The sequence below is a fragment of the Equus quagga genome, chromosome 4 (assembly GCF_021613505.1).
Source record: "Equus quagga isolate Etosha38 chromosome 4, UCLA_HA_Equagga_1.0, whole genome shotgun sequence".
NCBI lineage: Eukaryota > Metazoa > Chordata > Mammalia > Perissodactyla > Equidae > Equus > Equus quagga.
The window spans coordinates 35,637,874-35,644,512 of NC_060270.1; the positions used below are offsets into that span (position 1 = coordinate 35,637,874).

Here is a 6,639-nt window from a genome sequence, read left to right on the forward strand (position 1 = left end):
AGTCAGCTGGCCTCTGGCGCCCTACAGAGCCCACCACTGCTGCATCCTCTCTGAAACCCTAAGCCTCTAACTTCTCCTCCCAAACTGAAGCCCTAAAAGTGAACGATGCCTGTGGTCAAGTTGCACCAAAGGGCACGGGTTCCCACTGAGCCGATCCGCATCCATGTGTGTGCGTGCGTGTGCGCGCGCCCGTGTTCGTGTGTGGCGCGTGTGTATGCGCGCGCACGGGTGTGTGGCAGGGGCGGGCTCTGCGCCCGGGGGCAGGGCTCCGCGGTGAGAGTGGCAGCTAGACTTACCAAGCTGCTACGGGCAGGGCGCCGCAGTGCCGTAGTAGCGGGCAGCCGACACAGGCTGCTTTGGAGCCGCGGATTCCGGAGCAAGCGGAAGCCCCCAGGGCTGCCGGACCCCAACCGGGCCGCCCGAGCTGCGCGGCGCCGACTCGGGCTGCCATCCCCCTCCCCGAGAGGGCTGCGCGGGCGGGAAGACGCCCAGACGCCAGCTTCGGTCCCCCTTCTGTCTCTTGGTTCCTCTTTCCTCCCAAGTAAGGGAATAAGCCCCGAGGAAGGAGCGCTCCGGGAACCGCGCAACCAAGTGTTGCCTGGTGAGGTAAGACAGCTGCCGGCGCAGCCAAGAGGGTTTCGGGCTCGGGGGCGCGGGCTGCAGCAACTTGGGAAAGGAGGGCGGAGCGGGAACCAGTCCCGTGGCTAGGGGAAGGAGCTGCAGCCGGGGCCACTGCGCCCACCCTGACGGTGCCACCTGCCGCAAAGCCCCTGCAGGAGGAGATCCTCCCCTGGAAGGGCGAGGGCACGGGGAGCGGCACAGGGTGGGGCACCAGCTCCCTCTTCAATTGGGAGGACCTTCCGAATCTCGAAGGTGTGCGGGCGGGAGGCAGCTTTGCTCCAGGCAGTTTGTTGAAGCAACTGGTCAGATTTCTCCCCTTCTAGACTTACCTTGGCGACTTGTATCCAGTTCGCGCTCCGGTGCACAAGGGCGGCAAGGAGAGGGGGACACTTTTCTTAACGTCTGGCCGCCAAAGCCTGTGACCGTCCCGCGGCGCTCCAGGACTTTCGGGCACTCTACAAAGCCCCTGGGCTAGAGGAGCTTAAAGGGAAGCTGACGAGAACGCGGCCACCTTGACAAATACAAGCCAGGGAAGGAGAGGAGGGTCGGGGAGAGAATATAAAGCTGACCTGTTTGGTCTCGGAGTCGCAAGATGTGTGTCCGTGAGTGTGCGTGTTTGTGTGTCTTGAGGGGCGCGCATCTAATATCACCTGTGGGGTTTATGGAACGCCACCAATCCACCTCACCCTGCATATTCTGAGAGTCTCTTCCTCTGGACGAGTGGACTAGAATTTGGGGAGGGGGCCTGTGGAGTTCGGAAAAAGCCCTACAGGTGATTCCGATGCGCCGTCCCCATCCCTGCCATCTCTGCAATGGAAGGCATGGGACAGGAGAGAGGAGGCGTCTCCCAAACGTAAGCGATCCAGCTGCAAAACTTAGAGTGGCGGGCAAGACCCTCCCCCGTCACCCATGCCCTCTCGCTCACCCTGCCCCGGCGCGGGGCGGGGGGGTCAGAATAGCGTGCAGAGATTTGTGGCTGCGCCGCAGTGGCGCGCGGGAGCGCTGCGAAGCTACGGACGCGCTCGCAGGCCGGGCGGCGAGGCTGTCTCCCCCGGCTTCATTAGCATACGATGACCTCGCTGTCCGGAGAAGGGCCTGGGACGGCTGCTTATCGTTTTTTCATTTCGCGGGCTGGGGGGAACGCAACTTGAGTCTGGAGATGTGGACCAGGGGCAGTCATTGATGAGGGCAGCGGTCCCGGGGCCGGGAACTGGCCCTCGGATTTGAACTGGAGGAACGATTTGGTTATTTCGGTGCCTGGGATTCTTTGTTTAAAATACTGCCGGCGGAGTTACTTGCTGGAGCACAGGGCACCCTCGTTGTCGATGAAGGACATTAAATCGTAGGAGGCAAATGTCATCGCTGTTTGGTCACGTACACACATATGTAAACACGCGGGCGCGCGCACACATACACCCTCCTACACCCCTCCGTACCTTTGTGCTTTATGCCTCTCTCATCCAGGGATATGTCCTAACGTGCGAAGGGACTTCGCCATTTATCGTTAAAAAGGGCCGTATTTGCCCGAGAGTCTGGTTCTGAATATAAATTATACTCACTAAATAAAGTGGCTGCAACTAAGCTAACTTCCTTGTTGTACCCCTGGTCTGTCTTTTCTTTGCCAATCACCCTTAAAGCTTACGTATAGCACTGAGGAGTTATTACAGGCATTTTCCTAGGAGGAGTCTGGGGGTGAGGAGAAAGTATATGAGTCTTTCCCACCTTACAATTTTATGTCAGTGTTTGATTCAGATCAACCAACACATGGGGTTGATATAACATCAGAGCGTCCTGGAACCTAGACTCTCAGAGATAGAACAAACTCCTCAGGACATCCGTTCCAACTCGCCGCACAGCACCTTCAACAGGTGGCAGAGGATCCCGCCAACCGTGCACTCCCAGCTGTGCACGTGCGGGGCTCTGCCAGGGGAAGAAGCCGTAAAGCAGCGGCCCTTCCCTCTCCTGCTGATCCCCGGAGGAGGCTGCTCCAGCTCCTCTCCTGGAAGGGAACGGGGAAGAGAGAAGGGAAGTGCCCCTTTGTTGTGATAAAACTCTTTTTAAAAATATATCTTATTGTATTACATCATTATGATTTACTCTTTTTGTATAAAAGTGATTCATGTTGAATGCAGAAAATTTAGGAAGTTGAAAAGTTTTCAAAGAATCAAACAAACCGCCCACAATTCCACCACCCCCAATTCCACCCTGTTAATATAATATTGGCATATTTCCTTTCCGTCTGTTTTTATGCCTTGAAATCTACAATCCATAACCAACATTTATTGAGTACCTAATAAATGCACTTTGCAGGTGTTAAGTATTTTATATTCACTGTATCACTTAATCCTCATAAGTCCTTCTGAGGCAAATATCATTACCAACCCCACTGAGTTCGGGTGACTTGTCCAAGTCACACAGCTGGCAAGTGGCACACAGCTGGTAAGCAACAGAGCTGGGATTCAAACCCAGCCTGTCTGACTCCTAGGTGGTTGCTTAGCCTCTGTAGCTATTGCTTCTCTGCATTTTTTCTTCATTAGTATTGCAGCAAAACTCCTTCATGAACATCATTTTCATGGCTGCCTGTTATTACACTGTTAGTCATTGAAGTTGTTTCCTGTCTTTAGCAGCTACAAATAACTGCACAACATCCCTGAGAAAAGTCTTTGCTGCACACATTTCCAAATACTTCCCTTGGATGGATTCCCAGAAGTAGAATTACTGGGCCAAAGGGCATGAATGTTTGAAGGCTCCTGATATATACGACAAGCCACTTTTCGAAAAGGCTACGCAATTTACACTTCCATCCACCAGAGACAACTCTGTCACAGTCAAAGCAGGTGACCTCCAGGGACTCAAATAGATGAGGGCCTCACAGGACCAAGCCGGACCCCTTGAGCATCCCCCTGGCCTCACGGGGGAAGGAATCACACATAGCATCCAGCTTTATATACCTAAGTGTGATTAAGAAAATCATACAATATAAAGCTGTACCTGTTTTTATGTGAGCAAGTGTCAGTTGCAGAATTTTCTGGCTAGATGTCACATATTAACTCTGAACAAATCAAGCTATTGTGTAAAATGTATAAATGGGCATAACATCGTACTTCTCCACTCAAGTAAGTAGAACAGCCCCTACTCCTATGAACGCGCGTCGGCTACCACAGGCAGTTCAGCCAGCCCAACCAATCAGCAACTGCTTCTTCACATACTGACCTTATTCACAGAGCTGTTTGTTCACATCAAGTATCAGAATTCCACAACCAAGCCACAGTGGGAGCTGGTGTCACCTTATATGTGACAGAGTTCATCAGCACCCCTGCCCAGCAAAATCACTTGTGGTTAGTGACTACTAGTAAAACAATAAAAAGTAAGGTTATACATATTATCAAAAGAATGTCCTCGGGTGAAGAAAATGTGGCCAGAGACGAGAAATTGAGTCAGGCAATACAAAAAGACACAAAGGGGAAATTTGCAAAGAAAACAAATTGACCCTAGCTGTGAGTTTTCCCTAGTGCCGCATTTGCCTCATAGCCACCTCTGCCACCAGCAGTGGGCTTAGTAGCCCTGGAATATAAGCTGTTATTGTAAATGGAATAAGTATCATTTGAGGCCCCACCATGAGATCCACTTATTCAAGACTCTGCTCAGGTCTCAAAACATCCTTCTGGGAAGTGCTGCACAACTGCTTATCTGGGTTAGAGACCTCTCTCAGCTGCACCTGTAGCATCTGTGCATACACTTACCTCACCACGGTTGAAATCACTTATCAGGGTAGCCCCCACTCGACTGTGAGCTCCCTGAAGCTACAGTTGGCACTGTACCCCAGCACCTGAGATAGTACGTATGCACAATCAGACACAGTGGACAATGCACAATAGACAATTAAATGTGACAAATGAACAAATAAGAGAATTGTCCAAGTACTGTCCTGGGTGCTTTATGTACATTTCTCTGTAGATGCATTTTTATCCTTCTCAAACTGGTCCATCTCAGAAATGTACCTGAAAGGTGTCCGGAGCTGTGCTGTCTATTTCCACGTGGGACTATTTCCATTTTCATTTAATTCATTAAAATTAAATAAAATTTAAAATTCAGTTCCTCAGTCCCCCCGGTCACATTTCTAGCACTGAAATGCCACAAACAGCTTCTGGCTACCATATTGGAGAATGCACTGTAGAACATTTCTATCATTGCAGAAGAGGGGAGAAAGAAAGTGGAGGGATGGTGGTAATAAATGCAATAGTAACATTCGCTGTACTATTTATTAGGCACCTACTTTTTGGCCCATACTGTGCTGTATTTTGTACACACACCGTCTCACTTAATATTCACATCACTATGAGCCTGGTATTAACTTTATTTCACAGATAAGGAAACTGAGTCTCAGAAAGTTTAAGTAAGTGGTTTCAAAGCTGGTAGAAGAGGCTGAGTTTTAACTCAGGCTCCTATGATTTCAAAGCATATTCACTTAGGCCTTTTTCTTTACTGACTCGATAAATGTCAGGTGTGGTAATGTCTATGCGAGTTGCCATCATCTTGGCTTCCCAGAAGTCAGGAAAAGGGTACTTTTGAAGGCTTCCCAAGGGAAATAATTGGCATAATTTGTGAATATTAATGGCACATCAAGAATGTAAAATTTTGCCTGGGGGCTCAAGAGGCCTTGTCCCTGGATGGGTGAGGTAGCGAGAAAGAAACCCACTCATAGTGTGGCCAGAGCAGAGGGCCAAAACCTAGGAGAGCAGGCCAGCCAGCCACAGCCCTCCTCATGATGACAGGGAGGCCTGTCATCAGCTCCAGAGAGAAATACTAGTTTTGTTAGGATCTCATAGCCAATTAATGGCCTAACCTGGCTCAAACTCCCTGGCCAGTGCCCTTTCCACTGCTCCATCCTGCCTCATAGGCCATTGGCTCAAGCATCCTCACTATCATTATCACTCTTACCCAAGTTTTCTCTAATTTCTTTATTCTTAGTGAATAAAACACAAATTTCAAGGGAGGGCTGATCAGCACCAAGTAGGGTTCATCGCTTCCTTCACTCGTATTCCATATTTCTGTTAAAAATCTTAAAGATGAATTAAGAATGTCTACTACTAACACCTGTTGTGTTAAGTATCAACTGGAAAAAACCCAACTCTCTTTTAAACTTCCTCTCTAACTGTATCTCCCGCCCACCCCCCTCCATGCTTGTACAGATGCTGCCTGGACCCAAATGTTGCTGGCTTCCCTTCATGCCCAACTCTAATGAGCATGACCCCTTCAACTAAGTCATGGATAAAAATGATAAACATTACAGGATTCTGCAGCATTCTACTATATGCTCCTGAAAGACAGATGTTAATTCAATAACTAAAAAGCACTCTGTAAGAAAATTTATTCAACTTCTTATTCTATCATTCAGCCCATATTTCTTCATCTTTTTCAAGAGCCTATCAGAGGAATCTTATCAGATTCTTGATAAAGTCCAGACACTCTTTATCACTGGTATTTCCCTGATCTGCCTGCCCAATAATGTTATTATAAAAGAGAGGCAATTTTGTTAGTCTGACATAAATTAGAAGTTTAACCCATGTTGGTTCCTAAAGATTATAACTTTAGTCCTAAAAGCTCAATATCATATTCCAGGATGTTTCCTGGGATTAACATCAACCCCTCAGGTTAAGTAAGTAATACTTCCCATTTTAAAAAATAGAACTGTATTTGCCATGAGGATGATGGTGGTGGTGGTAGTGATGGTGATGATGATGGTGATAATGGTGATAGCGATGGTTGTAGTGACATTGGTGGTGGTGCGTGGTGATAGCAGTGGTTAGTGGTGATGGTGGTAATCATGGTGGTAATGGTAATCGTGGTGGTGGTGGTGATAGTGGATGGTGGTAGTGGTGATGGTGCTAGTGGTGATAATGGTGATGGTGATGGTTGTGGTGTGATGGTGGTGTAGTGGTGATAACGATAGTGATGATAGTGGTAGTGATGGTGGTGGTGGTGATGGTGGTAGTGGTAGTTGGTGGTAATGGTGGT

At 48.8% G+C, this 6,639-nt stretch overlaps 1 protein-coding gene across 3 annotated transcripts in view; it reads left to right on the forward strand.

Moving 5' to 3' along the window:
* Positions 1–326: 326 nt before the first annotated feature.
* DGKG (diacylglycerol kinase gamma) overlaps positions 327–6,639 on the forward strand; it is a 189,248-nt gene continuing 182,935 nt past the window's right edge. For all 3 annotated transcript variants that reach the window (XM_046658675.1, XM_046658673.1, XM_046658674.1), the window contains exon 1: positions 327–606. The gene's annotated coding sequence lies outside the window, so the exon portion shown is untranslated. The remainder of the gene's footprint in view (positions 607–6,639) is intronic.